Source organism: Elephas maximus, chromosome 8, assembly GCF_024166365.1.
Source record: "Elephas maximus indicus isolate mEleMax1 chromosome 8, mEleMax1 primary haplotype, whole genome shotgun sequence".
NCBI lineage: Eukaryota > Metazoa > Chordata > Mammalia > Proboscidea > Elephantidae > Elephas > Elephas maximus.
Genome location: NC_064826.1, coordinates 125,915,807 through 125,933,172, shown reverse-complemented (window position 1 = coordinate 125,933,172; position 17,366 = coordinate 125,915,807).

Below are 17,366 nucleotides of genomic sequence, written 5' to 3'. Positions count from 1 at the left end.
TACATGCATGGCCTTAGGAAAGTATTCAATAAACTTCAGCTGTATTTACTGTGATCATTATCATTGCTGTGCAGTGATGCAGGTCACGGAAGGAAAAGGTGCAACTTGTGAACAGTTCCTGAAGGAGAGCTGGAAAGTCAGGATGAACTTGGCCTCTGCCCCAGGCCTGCCTGCTGACATTCCTCTTCAGGTGCCACCCCACCCACTTCCTGAGCCATTCCCAACCAGAATGGAAGACATCTGCAGCCACGACCCAGCAGCTGTGCCATGCCAAGCCTCCCTGTCTCTGCCCTATTGTCCCTGCCATCTGGCCTGGCCTCTGGCTGGTTTTCTCTGCCGGACACTTGTCTGTGCCTGAACCCTGGCCTGATCTTTGTGGCTTCCTGCCCAGGGGTTGGGGAGAAGCACTCCCCATGCCCTGGGATGCCAGCTGAGGCTGTTCCTGTGTGAGAGTGCTGACTGTCGGGGGACTGGAGGCACAATCTGCTTACCTGGTTCGCTCCCACTGTGACCCCTGGCCCAGTTGAGCAGTGCCATTCCCCTGTGAAGCACCAGCTGCTTTCTAGTGGGGGTACCCCAGACCTGTGATGACTTCCTCTGGCTCCCTAATCTTCCCCACAAGTCGATACCCCTGAGGCCCCTGTGGGTCTCAGATGCACAAAAAAGCTCATTGTAACAAACTGAGCCGTCCTGCTCTCCACTTCCTGGGCCCTTCCTCACTCCAGACTGCTCCTCCCACTTGTGCCAAAGGGATTGTGAAGCTTTCCCATCCATTCAGGTCCCCACCTTTCGCTCTGGACTGAGGATCCTCCCAAGTGGGACACAGTGCAGCAGCTGCTCCACTCCCCAGGGTGCTGTGTCCCAGGCAGGCCCAGGTGTTCCCCTGGATTTCAGCACTCCCTTTCTGATTGCTGCAGGGACAAGGAAAACCGCAGTGACCAGACGGAGCTTGGCTCTGGAACAGTACAAAATCCTTACAGCCATGCCCCGTGGTCCCATACCACGTGGTCTGACTACATGTATGTCTGAGGTCCCATACCAGGGTAAACAGGTGGTCGAGCATGTGAAAGCCTGAGGAGCTAGAATGAGAGGTGGAGATTCATGATTTTTTTTTCACGATATGCACTTTCAAATGCTGCCGAAAGTTCGAATAATATGAAAAATATATCTATCTGTTACATTTACATGTAACTTGGCCCCTGCTGTGTCTACTCTTTGCTTTATGGTGTGGATTCCCCCAAGAAGGTGAGACGGCTTGAGGTTTAGAGTGTAAGTGAAGAACCTGGCCTGAAGCAGGAGGAACTGCATCTCTTTCACTGTACCTAGAGGAAATCTGTGCAGTTGTGGGTTTCAGGGCTTCTATTTACTCTGAGAAGTGGAAGAGAGTGGGAATATTTGAGGAGAGACGAGGTTTGAAATTTCCATGGAGAATTCTGCAGCAGCAGCAAGAGGCAAAGGAGAATTATTGATCTGGAAGTGAAACAAGGTTATTAAACCACCAAACCCAGTGCTGTCAAGTTGATTCCGACTCATAGCGACCCTACAGGACAAAGTAGAACTGCCCCATAGAGTTTCCAAGGAGCGCCTGGCAGATTCGAACTGCTGACCTTTTGGTTAGCAGCCGTAGCACTTAACCAGGGTTTCCGTAGTTGTGTATATATACAACTATTTCTATATATGTAGTTGGAAACCTGCTACAGATCCTTGTAACAGAAAGAATTGGGCATTTTCTCCCTTTCCTTCTGATGGTCTCCAGGGGAACAAAAACTCTTGGCTGAGAATGAAATGAAGGCCTCATTAGAAGGGCCATTTCCCAGCCCCTCTAGGGTAACCAAGGGAGGCTCCTTTGAAGGATAATATGGCTCCTTTATTTCTCTGGCAAGCCCCAAGGCAGGCAGGAAATCAAGCAAACAAACAGGACACAGCCTTAACAATGTGGCTCTCTGACACCCAGGAAAAAAGGAGGTGCACCTTTAATTACTGGGCTGTGAAGGAAATAACCCCTTCCACCCTGTGGGTCTGGGCACCCTCCCTGGCAATTAATAATGTTTATCCTTGGGAGATGTGGGTGTTTGATGCTTGGTTTCCCAGGTGCACAATCCGAGGAAGCAGAAAGGTTGTGGTTCACACTGCTATGGGGGGTGGGTGTTGCAAAGGAAAGCTGGCCCTCCAGCCCAGGTTGCACACCAAGGGATTGGGAGGGGGGCGTCCCATCATCCTGCTGACACCCAGGGGAGCTGCTTGGGATGAGAAACTCAGACTTGGGGAAAGGTACTGAAGCCCTGTGAAGGGATAGGTGAAAGTGGGGCACACCAGATCCCACTCCTCTGCCTGGGGTTGTGTTTCCGAAAAGCTGGGGTCAGGCGTGAGCAGGAGGGCGGGAGAGCCGAATTAGGAACTGGGACGGTGCCTGAGGATGTCCCAACCACGCAAGGGGCTCTTCTCGCTGGGTGCTGTCTAGGACCGGATTAAGGTGGGGCGGCTCTACGGGTGGCCGCCAGGGGTGCCAGACTTAATGGGACGCTAAATTCGACGTGTGTCAAAAATTAATTTGACTAAGGCGCAATCACAACAAACTAAATATCAAGTAGTTAACATACGTTTATATAGGTGTTCCCAAACTGTGCACGGTGGCACAGTGACATAAGTAGGGCGCTCGAAGCCCTGCTGTAGAAAATACTGTCATATTTGAGAAACTAATTACTGTTTTAATCTCGCAGGAGAAGTTCCCCACTTGGCTAGGACGACTCCAGACCACTCATGATGCTGCACTCCCAGTGGGACCGACCCTGTGAGAGGCCCTGAAAGCAGCTGGGACAGAAGCTGGAGCTTCACCAGCCCCGGCGCGTCCAACTGTGGAAGCTCTCGAGAGGCGCAAACTGACAAGGGCCCGCCTACATTTTTATGACATTGTTTTCTTCAATTTGTCAATTTGTGATTTGCATCGAGTCGATTCTGACTCATAGCGACCCTATAGGACAGCGTAGAACTCCCCCATAGGGTTTCCAAGGAGCTGTCGATGGAGCCGAACTGCCAACCTTTTGGTTACCAGCCAAAATCATAAGCACTGTGCCACCAGGGCTGCAGTTGGAATAAAGCAAACGAATGAGTAGACTTGGCGCAGTGGTGAAGAGCTCGGCCAATAATCAAAATGTCGGCAGCTTGAATCCACCAGATGCTCCTTGGAAACCCAATGGGGGAGTTCTACTCTGTCCTATACGGGTGCCCTGAGTCAGAATCGATTTGATGGCAGCTGGTTTATTATATTAAAAGGCTCAACCAACACCCTCTGCAGGAGGCGCAAAAATATCTTCATCGGCTCCTGGTGGTGTCGGTTTGGATCCCGGGGGAGATGCTCCTCACAACCTGCTCTGGGGAAACCTTCTTCCTGAACTGCCCTGTCGCAGGCACCGAGTGGCGGGCGGCAGCAGGCCCGGAGAGCCGCCAGCCCAGATCGGGTGGACAGACAGAGGCCGTTGGGAGGCGACGCTGTCTCTGGGGAAAAAGGGACAGACTTTGGTAGAATATCCGACACCAGGAGGCTCTGCGTTTGTGATTATTGTTTAATGGAAAAAAAAGAAGTTAAGTTAGAACTCCAGGAAAGAGCCAAAGCTAGAAAAGGAAGGAAGTGCAGTCCCAGCACATGCCCTGGCTCGGCCAAGAACAGTGTTGATGCAGACGTGATAAGGTAACCTCTGTATACCGGTTTAACCAAAAATAGTAATAGAATGAAGGGCGGGGGGGCGGGGGGGGAGTAGAGTGGAAGAGAGCTAATCCGTTACCTACAGGAAGTAAAGAGAGAGTGTCAAAAATCAGTAAATCACGAGAAGCAGAATATGTGTATTATTTATAAATATTATTTGTAACATTTTAGAGATGTTAGGGTGGTTTACCTGGGGAGGGAGGGCTGGGTGTGCTCAGAGGCGGTGCAAGGCATTGCTTTATTATTATTACTATCCTTCTGGTACTTTGGAAACCCTGGTGGCATAGTAGTTAAGGGCTACGGCTGCTAACCAAGAGGTCGGCAGTTTGAATCCACCAGGTGCTCCTTGGAAACTCTATGGGGCAGTTCTACTCTGTCCTATAGGGTCGCTGTGAGTTGAAATCGACTCGATGGCAGCGGGTTTGGTTTTGGTTTTCAGTACTCTAACCCAGGTTGGCATATAACTTTTATTTAAACGATGTTGAATCTAGGAGGGAAAACTGCCCCCCACCATTAGGAAAATAAAAGCGCGCAGCCTGGCCTTCGGAGCTGTAGTGCTGAAGATCGCAGGGGCGGGTTGAGGAGGGGACTCCCCTCTCCTGTGGGGAGTCTGCTGCCCTGGTGTGGAAGCAGAGCCAGGACCCAGAAACCCGCAGCAACCAGCCCTCCAGGGAAGAGCACCTGAAGCTGAAGACTGGGGGAGTCAGACCCCTGCTGAGAGGCTTGTCAGAACCTTCCCTACCACCACAGGTGAGGGGTAGCTGGCCTCAGATGGGGAAGGGGAGGGAGACACTCCTGTTTCACACAGTTCTGTAGCTAGCTTTATTCACTTAACACTATTCCATGGGCATTTTCCTCCCGCGAAATCTCTACCCTCTGGAAGCTGGGTCTAAATGGTAGCTGGTAGAACTGAGTCACTGAGCGGGTATACCACCTTAGTAGGAAATCCGGACGCATCACATTGCGGTGGTTAAAAATGTATGAGTTTCATCTTCTGGGCTAGCGTGATAGCCCTGCCACTGACCAGCTGTGCGACCCCGGGGAAGTGCTTAAATTCTCTGTGTGCTTCAGTTTCCTCAACTGTAAAATGAAGTAATAGAGTACCTACTTCACAGAATGGTTGCCAGATTTAAATAAACGCATATATGCAAAATGCCTAGAGCAGGACCTGCCACTTGGTAAGCTACCGATAAATTCTGTTGTTGTCTGCCCACCATGCACAACAGAATGAAATTCCGCCAGGTCCTGCACCATCCCATGATCAGTTAGAGATCGGACCTTGTGATCCATAGAGCTTCCACTGGCTGGTTTTCGAAAATAGGTCGCCAGGTCTTTCTTCCTAGTCCATCTCAGTCTGGAAGCTGTACCGAAACCTGTTCAGCATCATAGCACCACGCAAGCCTCCACTGACGGAAGGACGGTGACTGTGCGTGAGGTGCGCTGGCCAGGAACAAGCCCAGATCTCCCGCAAGGAAGCCGAGAATTCCACCACTGAACCACCACTGCCCCCAAAATTCTAGCTATTACCATTTTTTATCTGACCATCTTTATTTTAAAATGTAGTGTTTCTTTTTCTGAAGCTCACTTCGATAAACATCCTTTATATAATTTTTTGTGAAATTATGTTACACAAATAATTCATATTCATTACAGAAACAAATGGACAATACAGATGAGCAAAAAAGAAAACAAAAGCTGCTTATAATATTACCTTCCAAAGATAACCACTCTATATTTGGTGTATATACTTCAAGTCTTTTTCTGTACGCATACATGTGTACTTATATGCAACTCTTAATAAAAATAAATCTCACTGTGTATATATATTTATAATTTTCTTTTTACTAGTTAAGTATAAATCATGAACACTTGTTAGAAAAAAATCAATAATGTACAGTTTAACAGCTGCATAATATTTTTGCACGGTTGTGTCATTCTTTATTATCACCCATGGTCAATTAGAAACAGCATTTTCTTATTTCAAATTTTGTGTGTTCGATGAGGTAAAAATTTTGCACACTCAAAAGGTGCAAAAGAGTGCAGCTTTTAAATTTCTCTGCAATGTTCTAATCTTCACTCGTTTCTATGTTATGTGGTGATGAGAAAAACTTAAATGTGCCATTTAAAAACTTAGCTACCTATTTCTTCTAGCTTATAGCTCTTATAAATATTCAGTCTCCTGCTTCTGAAATGCATGTCTGGGTTGACAGGAGCACCGTGGGTGCTGGTGGGGTGAAAGGCCGGTCCTCGAGTGTCCTGGCCCATTCAGTTGTGGGGTCGGGCAGACACCTGAAGTCTTACAGGAGACTCCCTCTGCTGCCTGAGCCGTCTCTCGACTCCTGCAAACCCTCTGAGCACAGACGTTTGTCTGCCAGTCTTCTGGGCAGTCAGTGCTTGTCAAACTTCAGCATGCCTGTGAATCATGTGGAGAGTTTGTCAAAACAGACTCCTGGGCCCCACGCCCAGAGACTGGGATTCCAGATCTGCATTTCTAACAAGCTGCCGGAGAGGCTGGTCAAAGGCCACACCGAGTGACACTAGTCTACATCACCACAGCCTTGGGGTGTGCTTTGGGGTCACTCAGCAAATTGGTTCTCAACTTAGCTGCCTCCCCACATGCTGCTGGGAGCTTAAGAGAACTCAGGGATCCCCTGCGTTCCACAAGAGGGCAGGGGGACTTTCTCTAGCCTCCCTCTGATGAATATTCTGTGCTGCCTCCTCACCCCATACTGATGTGGATGCTCCCTGGGGGAGGGATACTTCACAAGCACCAGATGGGAAGAGAGACACAGCCCCCTTGACTTTAGGCTTTTGATCTGAGGGGGTCATTTTTCTCTACCATCTTCCCTGCATTTTAACATTAGAACCCAAATATGGCCACTGGCATCTGACATGGCTTGTCTCTTTCATTCCTCTCTTCTAATTTCCTTCAAGAAACCAGATATGTTCCTACCAGCACCAGAAAGTCTTCCTTCTTTTCCCCTTCTTGTCCAGAAGTCGATTCTCCATTGTCCAAGCTTTCTGCTTCCTGGGGTGGGCATTTGGCCCCTTTCCGTGGGGCCTTGGTGGCAGAGTGGTTTCTGGGGAGCATGACTTAAAGGGTTTTAAAACCACATCAGTTTGATATTTTCAATGTATCATCCCTGCTACACATAGTAATTGTGTTATCCTTTCCTCTATTACATTTGCCGGACATCTATTTGTTGATACTTACTTGGCTTTATTCATTATTTCTGCTCTTTTCCTGTGTTCAGGTTTAGTACTTTTGTTCTTCATTTTTTTTGTTGTTTTTGTTTTTTCTTAATTTTCTAACATCTTGAACGGAATTCTTAGTTTATCTGTTTTCATCATTTTGAACTTAAAAAATATTTTTTTATGCTCAGGTAGATATGTAACTTTATATAAATGGGATCATGCCATATGTGTGGTTTTTGTTGTGGAAATCTTTTATGCCGTTTCTCCCTGTGCATAATCCCTTCACAGAAGTGCCATTCCTTGCTTCTTTCTGCTTATGTTAAACATTTAAGGCTACATGTTTATCTTTTTATATGATTTGGCTGTGTCCCATTAGTTCAACACGTAGCATTCTTGTTGTCTTTAGCTTCCAAAGATATTAAAATCTTGCCTTTTGTCTTAGTTATCTAGTGCTACTGTAACAGAAATACCACAAGTAGATGGCTTTAACGAACAGAAGTTTATTCTCTCACTGTCTAGTAGGCTAGAAGTCCAAATTCAGGGCATCAGCTCCAGAGGAAGGCTTTCTCTATTGGCTCTGGAGGAAGGTCCTTGTCATTGATATTCCCCTGGACTAGGAGCTTCTCCTCGAAGGAACCCCCGGTCCAAAGGACACGTTCTGCTCCAGCCACCACTTTCTTCATGGTGTGAGGTACCCATGTCCCTCTGATCGATTTTGTCTTTTATATCTCAAAAGAGATTGGCTTAAGACACTATCTAATCTTGTAGATCTCATCAGTATAACTGCCACTAATCCATCTCAATAACATCACAGTGATAGGATTTACAACATATAGGGAAATTACATCAGATGACAAAATGGTAGACAATCATACAATACTGGGAATCATGACCTAGCCAAGTTGACAGATATTGTGGGGGGGGGGCACAATTCAATCCATGGCACCTTAGTTTACCCCATAATAATGTGAATTTAGACATAATGCAAATTTGGAAATATTGAGATTGGTGCTTGGTTTCTCTCCTCCTTTCAACCCTCCTCTTCCTTTTCCAATGGGCAAGCCAAAGTTCTTGCCTTCTCCCACTCTGTCCAGGAGCCTTAATTGTGATCCCTGTCAGAGCAGTCGGTGGTGGTAGCCGGGCACCATCTAGTTCTCTTGGGCTCAGGCTAGTGGAGGCTGTGGTTCATGTGGTCCTTTAGACCTTTGGACTAATATTTTCCCTTTGTCTTTTGTTTTCTACATTCTCCTTTGCTCCGGACAGGATGGGATCAATAGATGTACCTTAGATGGCCACCCACAAGCTATTAAGACCCCAGACTCTAGTCACCAAAGTAGGGTGTAGAACACTTTATTTATGATCTGTGTTATGCCAATTGACCTAGAGTCTCCCAAGATTAAGGTCCAGAGCCATCAGCCCCAGCAACTCAGTCCTTCAAGGTGTTCGGATGTGTCTAGTAAGCTTCTATGACTTTACCTTGGTTAAGTTGTGCTGACTTCCCCTATACTGTTTGGTTAACAAGTGTTAACCAAAGTTAACACTTGTGTAATATTTAGTTACTGATTTCCCCTCCCCACACTCCCTTCCCTCTTAACCATCAAAGATTGTTTTCTTCTGTGTATAAAACTTTTCTCGAGTTTTTATAATAGTGGTCTCATACAATAAGCCACACAATAACCACACTTCTGTCAGTTTGTCGTACTGTGGTGGCTTCCGTGTTGCTGTGATGCTGGAAGCTATGCCACCAGTATTTCAAATATCAGCAGGGTCACCCATGGTGGACAGGTTTCAGCCAAGCTTCTAGACTAAGACAGACTAGGAACAAGGACCTGGTGGTCTACTTCTGAAAAAATTTGCTAGTGAAAACCTTACAAATAGCAGTAGAACGTTGTCTTGTATAGTGCCAGAAGATGAGCCCCTCAAGTTGGAAGACACTCAAAATACGACTGGGGAAGAGCTGTCTCCTCAGAGTAAAGTCGAGCTTAATGGAATCAAGCTTTTGGGAATTTCATTTGCTGATGTGACACAACTCAAAATGAGAAGAAACAGCAACAAGCATCTATTAATAATAGGAATGTGGAGTGTACAAAGTATGAATCAGGGAAAATTGGAAGTCATCACAAAGTATGATTTGGAATATATTCCACCTGAATTTAGAGACCATCTCAAGAATAGATTTGACTCATTAAACACTACTGGCCAAGGACCAGGCGAGTTGTGCAATGATATCAAGAAGATCATATATGAAGAAAGCAAGAAGTCATTAAAAAGACAGGAAAGAAAGTAAAGACAAAAATGGATGTTAGAAGAGACTCTGAAACTTCCTCTTGAACATAGAGTAGCTAAAGCAAAGGAAGAAATGGTGAAGTAAAAGAGCTGAACAGAAGATTTCAAAGGGCAGTTCCAGAAGACAAAGTAAAATATAATGATGACATGTGCAAAGACGTGGAGATAGAAAACCAAAAGGGAAGAACACACTTGGCATATCTCAAGCTGAAGGAACTGAAGAAGAAATTCAAGCCTAGAGTTGCAATACTGAAGGATTCTACAAGGAAAATATTGAATGATGCAGGAAGCATCAGAAGAAGATGGAAGAAATACACAGAGCCCTGTACCAAAAAGAATTGGTTGACTTTCAACCATTTCAGGAGAGAGCATATGATCAAGAGCTGATGGTATTGAAGGAAGAAGTCCAAGCTTCACTGAAGGCATTCATGAAAAACAAAGCTCCAGAAATTGACAGAATACCAAGTGAGATGTTTCAAGAAATAGATGCAGCACCAGAAGGGCTTCCTGGTCTACACCAAGAAATTTGGAAGTCTTTCCATCCTCGTCAACCAACTGGAAGAGATCCATATTTGTGCCCATTCCAAAGAAGGTGATGCAACCAAACGTGGAAATTATCAAACAATATCTTTAATATCATACACAAGTAAAATTTTGCTGAAGATCATTCAAAAGTGGTTGCAAAAGTACATTGACAAGGAACCGCAAGAAATTCAAGCCGAATTCAGAAGAGGACATGGAACAAGGGACAGCATTGCTGATGTCAGTTGGACCTTGGCTGAAAGCAGAGAGTACCAGGAAGATGTCTACCTGTGTTTTGTTGACTATGCAAAGGCATTCAACTGTGTGGATCAGAACAAACTATGGGTAACATTGCAAAGAATGGGAATTTCAGAACACTTAATTGTGCTCTTGAGGAATGTGTACATAGACCAAGACACAGTTGTTCAAACAGAACAAGTGTATACTGTGTAGTTTAAAATCAGGCAGGATGTGCTTTTAGAGTTGTATCATCACACCATACTTATTCAATCTGTATGCTGAGCAAATAATCTGAGAATCTAGACTATATGAAGAAGAATGCAGCGTCTGAATTGGAGGAAGACACATTAACAACCTGTGATATATAGATGACACAACCTTGCTTGCTGAAATTGAAGAGCACTTGAGGCACTTACTGATGAAGATCAAAGACTACTTCCTTAAGTATGGATCACACCTTAATGTAAAGAAAAGAAAAATCTTCACAACAGAACCAGTAAGCAAAGTCTCGATAAACAGAGAAAAGTTTGAAGTTGTCAAGCATTTCATTTCACTTGGATCCACAATCCATGTCCATGGAAGGAGCAGTCAAGAAATCAAATGCCGTATTACATTAGGCAAATCTGCTCCAAAAGACCTCTTCAAAATGTGAAAGCTGGACAATGAATAAAGAAGACCAAAGAATTGATTCATTTGAATTATGACATTGGCAAAGAAGAGTGAATATGCCATGGACTGCCGGAAGAATGAACAAATCTGTCTTGGAAGAAGTACAGCCAGAATGGTCCTTAAAAGCAGGGATCGCAAGACTTCGTCTCACACACCTCAGACATATTATCAGGGGCGCTAGTCCTGGGAGAAGTACATCATGCTTGTCAAAGTAGAGGGTCACGGAAAAAAAAGAAAGACCCTCAGTGAGATGGATTGACGCAGTGGCTGCAACAACAGGGTTAAGCATAAGAACAATTGTGAGGATGGTGCAGGACTGGGCGATGTTTCATTCTGTCACACATGGGGTCACCATGATTTGGGACTGACTCGATGGCACTTAACAACAAGACAATATTTGATCTTTTGTGATTGATTTATTTCACTTAGCCTAATGCCCTGTAAGTTCATGCACGTTGTGGGATATTTGGAGGATTCATCATTTTTCTTTATGTTTCATAGTATTCCATTATGTGTATGTACCATAATTTGTTTATACATTCATCTGTTGGTGGGCACTTAGATTGTTTCCATCTCTTTGCCATTGTGAATAATGCTGCAATGTACATAGTTTTGCATATGTCTATTTGTGTCATGGCTCTTATTTCTCCAAGATATATTTCAAGGAGTGGGTTTCCTGGATCACGTGGTATTTCTATTTCTAGATTTTTGAAGAGGCGCCATATTGTTTTCCATAGTGGTTGTACCATTTTATATTCCCACTAGCAAAGCATAAGCGTTCCAATCTCCCTGCAACCTTTCCAACATTTGTTATTTTCTGTTTTTTTTTTTTTTTCTTTTTATTGTGCTAGTAAGGTTGGGGTGAAATGATATCTCATTGAAGTTTTGATTCGCATTTCTCTAATGGCTAATGAACGTGGGCATTTCCTCATGTGTCTGTTAACCATCTGATTGTCTTAGGTGATGAACTGTCTGTTCATATCCTTTGCCCATTTTTTAAATTGGATTATTTGTCTTTTTGTTGTTCAGGTATTGAAGCATTCTATAGATTTTAGAAATTAGACCCTTGTTGGGTATGTTGTAGCCCCAATTTTTTTTCCAGTCTGTAGGTTCTCTTTTTGTGAAGTCGTTTGATGAGCATAGGTGTTTAATTTTTAGGAGCTCCCAGTTATCTAGTTTATCTTCTGGTATTTTGCATTGTTAGTTGTGGTTTGTATTCTATTTATGCCATGTATTAGAGCCCCTAGCATTGTCCCTATTTTTTCTACCATGATCTTCATAGCTTTAGTTTTTATATTTAGGTCTTTGATCCATTTTGAACTAGTTTTTGTGTATGGTGTGAGGTAAGGATCCTGTTTCATTATTGTATGACGGACATCAAGTTATGCCAGCACCATTTGTTAATGGATGTTGGTCTGTTGTCAAAGATCAGCTTACCATAACCGGATGGAATTACATCTGGATTCCGGATTCTGTTCCATTGGTCTATATGTCTGCTGTTGTACCAGTACCAGGCTGTTTTGACTACCATGGTTGTACAGCCATGGCTACCATGGCTCAGAATCATGGCTCTGAGTTCAGATAGTGTGAGGCCTCCTACTTTGTTCTTTTTCTTCATTAATGCTTTGCTTACCTTGGGTCTCTTTCCTTTCCATGTAAATTTGGTGGTTAATTTTTCCATCTCATTAAAGACTGCTGTTGCTATTTGGATCTGGATTGCATTATATCTATAGATCACTTTGGGTAGAATTGACGTTTTCACAATGTTAAGTCTTCCTATCCGTGAGGACGGTATGTTTTTCCATTTATGTAAATCTCTTTTGGTTTCTTGCAGTAGCGTTTTATAGTTTTCTTTGTATATGTCCTTCATGTCCCAGGTTGGATTTATCCCTAAGTAGTTTATATTTTTAGGGGCCATTGGTTTTTATTGTAAGTGGTATTTTTTTTTTTTTTTTTTTTCCTGATTTCCTTTTTAAAGTTCTCTTCTTTGGTGCATAGGAATCCAACAGATTTTTTTTTTTAATTTTTATTGTGCTTTAAGTGAAAGTTTACAAGTCAAGTCAGTCTCTCATACAAAAATTTATATACTCCTTGCTATATACTCCTAGTATATAGTTTTTTTTTATATACTCCTAGTTGCTCGCCCCCTAATGAGACAGCACACTCCTTCTCTCCACCCTCTATTTTCGAGTCCATTCAGCCAGCTTCTGACCCCCTCTGCCTTCTCATCTCCCCACTAGACAGGAGCTGCCCACATAGCCTCATGTGTCTGTCTACTTGATCCAAGAAGCTCAAGCCTCACTAGTATCATTTTCTATCCTATAGTCCAGTCCAATCCCTGTCTGAAGAATTGGCTTAGGGAATGGCTCCTGACTTGGGCTAACAGAAGGTCTGGGGGCCATTGAGTCTTTTCTACAAGAATTTGAGGTTTGCATCCCACTGCTCTCCTGCTCCCTCAGGGGTTCTCTGTTGTGTTTCCTGTCAGGGCAGTCATCGGTTGTAGCCAGACACCATCTAGTTCTTCTGGTCTCAGGCTGATGAAGTCTCTGGTTTATGTGGCCCTTTCTGTCTCTTGGGCTCATAATTACTTTTTGTCTTTGGTGTTCTTCATTCTCCTTTGCTCCAGGAGGGTTGAGACCAATTGATGCATCTTAGATGGCTGCTTGCTAGCACTTAAGACCCCAGACACCACTCTCCAAAGTGGTATGCAGAATGTTTTCTTAATAGATTTTATTATGCCAATTGACCTAGATGTCCCCTGAAACCATGGTCACCAAACCCCCACCCCTTCTACACTGGCCTTCACAGCGTTCAGTTTATTCAGGAAACTTCTTTGTTTTTGGTTAAGTCCAGTTGTGCTGACCTTTCCTGTATTGTGCATTGTCTTTCCCTTCACCTAAAATAGTTCTTGTCCCATACTTAATGGTTTGGCTGTGACTAGAGGAATCCCGGCGGTCATGGTCCCCAAACCTTCTGTTGGCACAGGACAGGAACCATCCCCGAAGACAATTCATCAGACATGAAAGGGACAGGACAGTGGGTGGGAGAGAGATGCTGATGAAGAGTGAGCTAATTATATCCGGTGGACACTTGAGACTGTGTTGACATGTCCTGTCTGGAGAGGGGATGGGAGGATAGAGAGAGTTGGAGGCTGGTAAAGTTTTCACGAAAGGAGAGACTGGAAGGGCTGACTCATTAGGGGGAGAGCAAGTGAGAGTAAGGAGTAAGATGTATATTATCTTATATGTGACAGACTGACTTGATTTGTAAACGTTCACTTGAAGCTCAATAAAAGATAATAAAAAAAATAGTTCTTGTCTACTCTCTAATCAGTGAATACCCCTCTCCCTCCCCCCCCCACTCTCATAATCATCAAAGAATATTTTCTTATCTGTTTAAACTATTTCTCAAGTTCTTATAATAGAGGCCTCATACAATATTTGTCCTTTTGCAACTGACTAATTTCACTCAGCATAATGCCTTCTGGATTCCTCCATGTTATGAAATGTTTCATGGATTCATCATTGTTCTTTACCAATGCATAGTATTCCATTGCGTGAATGTACCATGATTTATTTATCCGTTTTTCCGTTGATGGGCACCTTGGTTGCTTCCATTGTTTTCCTGCGGTGAACATGGGTGTGCATATATCTGTTCGTGTAAAGGCTCTTATTTCTCTAGGATATATCCCAGGGAGTGAGATTGCTGAATCGTATGGTAGTTCCATTTCTAGTTTTTTAAGGAAGCACCAAGTTGATTTCCAAAGTGTTTGTACCATTTTACATTCCCACCAGCAGTGTATAAGTGTTCCAATCTCTCTACAACCTCTCCAACATTTATTATTTTGTGTTTTTTTGGATTAATGCCAGCCTTGTTGGAGAGAGATGGAATCTCAGTGCAGTTTTGATTTAGATTTCTCTAACGGCTAATGATCATGAGCATTTCGTCACATATCTGTTATCTACCTGAATGCCATCTTTAATGAAGTGCCTGTTCATATCCTTTGCCCATTTTTAAATTGGGTTATTTGTCTTTTTGTTGTTGTGCTTTTGCAGTATCTTGTAGATTTTTTAGAGATCAGACCCTGATTGGAAATGTCATAGCTAAAAACTTTTTCCCAATAAATAGGTAATCTTTTTACTCTTTTGGCGAAGTCTTTGGATGAGCATAGGTGTTTGATTTTTAGGAGCTCCCAGTTATCTAGTTGTTCTTCTGCATCGTTAGTTATGTTTTGTGTACTGTTTATGCCACCATGTATTAGGGCTCCTAACATTGTCCCTAATTTTTCTTCCATGATCTTTATCATTTTAGATTTTATATTTAGGTCTTTGATCCATTTGGAGTTAGTTTTTGTACATGGTGTGAGGTATGGTTCTTGTTTCTTTTTTTTGCAGTTGGATATCCAGTTATGCTGGCACCATTTGTTAAAGAGACTGTCTTTTTGCCATTTAACGGACTTTGGGCCTTTGTCAAATATCAGCTGCTCATATGTGGATGGATTTATGTCTGGATTCTTAATTCTGTTCCGTTGGTCTACGTATCTGCTGTTGAACCAGTACCAGGCTGTTTTGACTACTGTGGTGGTATAATAGGTTCTAAAATCAGGTAGAGTGAGGTCTCCCACTTTGTTCTTCTTTTTCAGCAATGCTTTTTTACTTATCCAGGGCCTCTTTCCCTTCCAATCTCATTAAAAAATGTCATTGGGATTTGGATTGGAATTGCATTGTATCTATAGATCGTTTTGGGTAGAATAGACATTCTTACAATGTTGAATCTTCCTATCCATTAGCAAGGTATGTTTTTCCACTTATGTAGGTCCCTTTTGGTTTCTTGCAGTCCCTTTTGGTTTCTTGCAGTAGTGCCTTGTAGTTTTCTTTGTATAGGTCTTTTACGTCTCTGGTAAGATTTATTCCGAAATATTTAATCTTCTTGGGGGCTACTGTAAATGGTATTGATTTGGTGATTTCCTCTTTGATGTTCTTTTTGTTGGTGTAGAGGAATCCAACTGAATTTTGTATGTTGATCTTGTATTCTGCTACTCTGCTGAATCTTTCCAATAGTTCCAGTAGTTTTCTTGTGGAATCTTTATGGTTCACTATTTTTTATGTATGGTATTATATCATTGGCAAATAGGGGCAGTTTTACTTCTTCCTTTCCAATTTGGATGCCCTTTACTTCTTTTTCTTACCTTATTGCTCTAGCTAGGCCTTCCAGCACAATGCTAAACAGGAGTGGTGATAAAGGGCATCCTTATCTTGTTCCTGTTCTCATGCAGAATGCTTTCAGCCACTCTCCATTGAGAATGATGTTGGCTGTTGGTTTTGTATACCCACCCAGTCCAGGTGCCCTTTATTATGTTGAGGAATTTCCCTTATATTCCTGTTTTACTGAGAGTCTTTATCATGAATAGGTGCTGAGCTTTATCAAATGCCTTTTCTGTGTCAATTGAGATGATCATGTGATTCTTCTCTTTTGTTCTATTTATGTGGTGGATTATGCCGACGATTTTATGATGTTGAACCTTGCATACCTGGCATGAATCTCATTTGGTCGTGATATAGATAGATAGACAGATAGACAGACAGACAGATACATAGATATACAGATTATAGATATATATAGATATGGTGTTGACTTCTATTGTCTAGAATTTTGTTCAGAATTTTTGCATCTATATTCATGAGAGCTATTGGTCCGTGACTTTCTTTTTTATAGTGTCTTTGCTTGGTTTTGGCCTCAGGTTTACAGTGGCTTCATAGAATGGATTTGAAAGTAATCCTTCCTTTACTACGCTCTAAAATAGCTTAAGTTGTACTGGTGTGAGCTCTTCTATGAATGTTTGGTAGATTTCTCCAGTGAGGATGTCTGGGCCAACGCTTTTGTTGTTGTTGTTTCTGAGTAATTTTTTTTAAATACCTCTTCTCTTGTTATGGATTTATTCAGATTTTCTACCTCAGCTTGTGTTTTGTTAGGTAGTGTGTTTCTAGAAATTTGTCCATTTCTTCTAATGTTCTCAAATTGGTTGGAGTTCAGTTTTTTGTAGTATTCTGTTATGGTCCTTTTTATTTCAGTTTTGTCTCTTGTAATATCCTCCATCTCATTGCTTATTTTGGGTTATTTGCTTCCTCTCTTGTTTTTCTTTTCTCAGTTTGTTCAATGGTATGTCAATTTTGTTGATCGTTTCAAAGAAACAATTTTTGATTCTGTTGATTCTTTTTATTGTTTTTCTATTTTCAATTTCATTTATTTCTGCTCTAACTTTATTGTTTTCTTTCTTCTGGTGACTGTGGGCTTGTTTTGCTGTTCTCTTTCTATTTGTTTGAGTTATGTAGCTAATGTTTTGATTTTTGTCACATTCTTCTTTTTCCACATGTGTGTTTTTTGCTGTGAATTGACCTCTGAGCACTGCCTTTGCTGTGTCCCAAAGATTTTGGTATGATATGTTTTCATTCTCATTTGACTCTAGTAATTTTTTTGATTCCCTCTTTGATTTATTCTATTACCCAGTTGTTGTTGTTTTTAATCAAGGTATTATTCAGTTTCCATGTATTTGATTTTTTCCCTTGGTCTTCCTGTTACTGATTTTTACTTTCATGACGTATGATCAGAAATATTGTTTTGTATTATTCCAATGTTTTCGATTTTATTGAGGTTTGCTTCGTATTCTAAAATGTGGATCAATCTGGAGAATGTTCCATGTGCTTTGGAAAAAAAATGCACACTTTTCTGCTGTTGGGATTTTTTTTTTTAA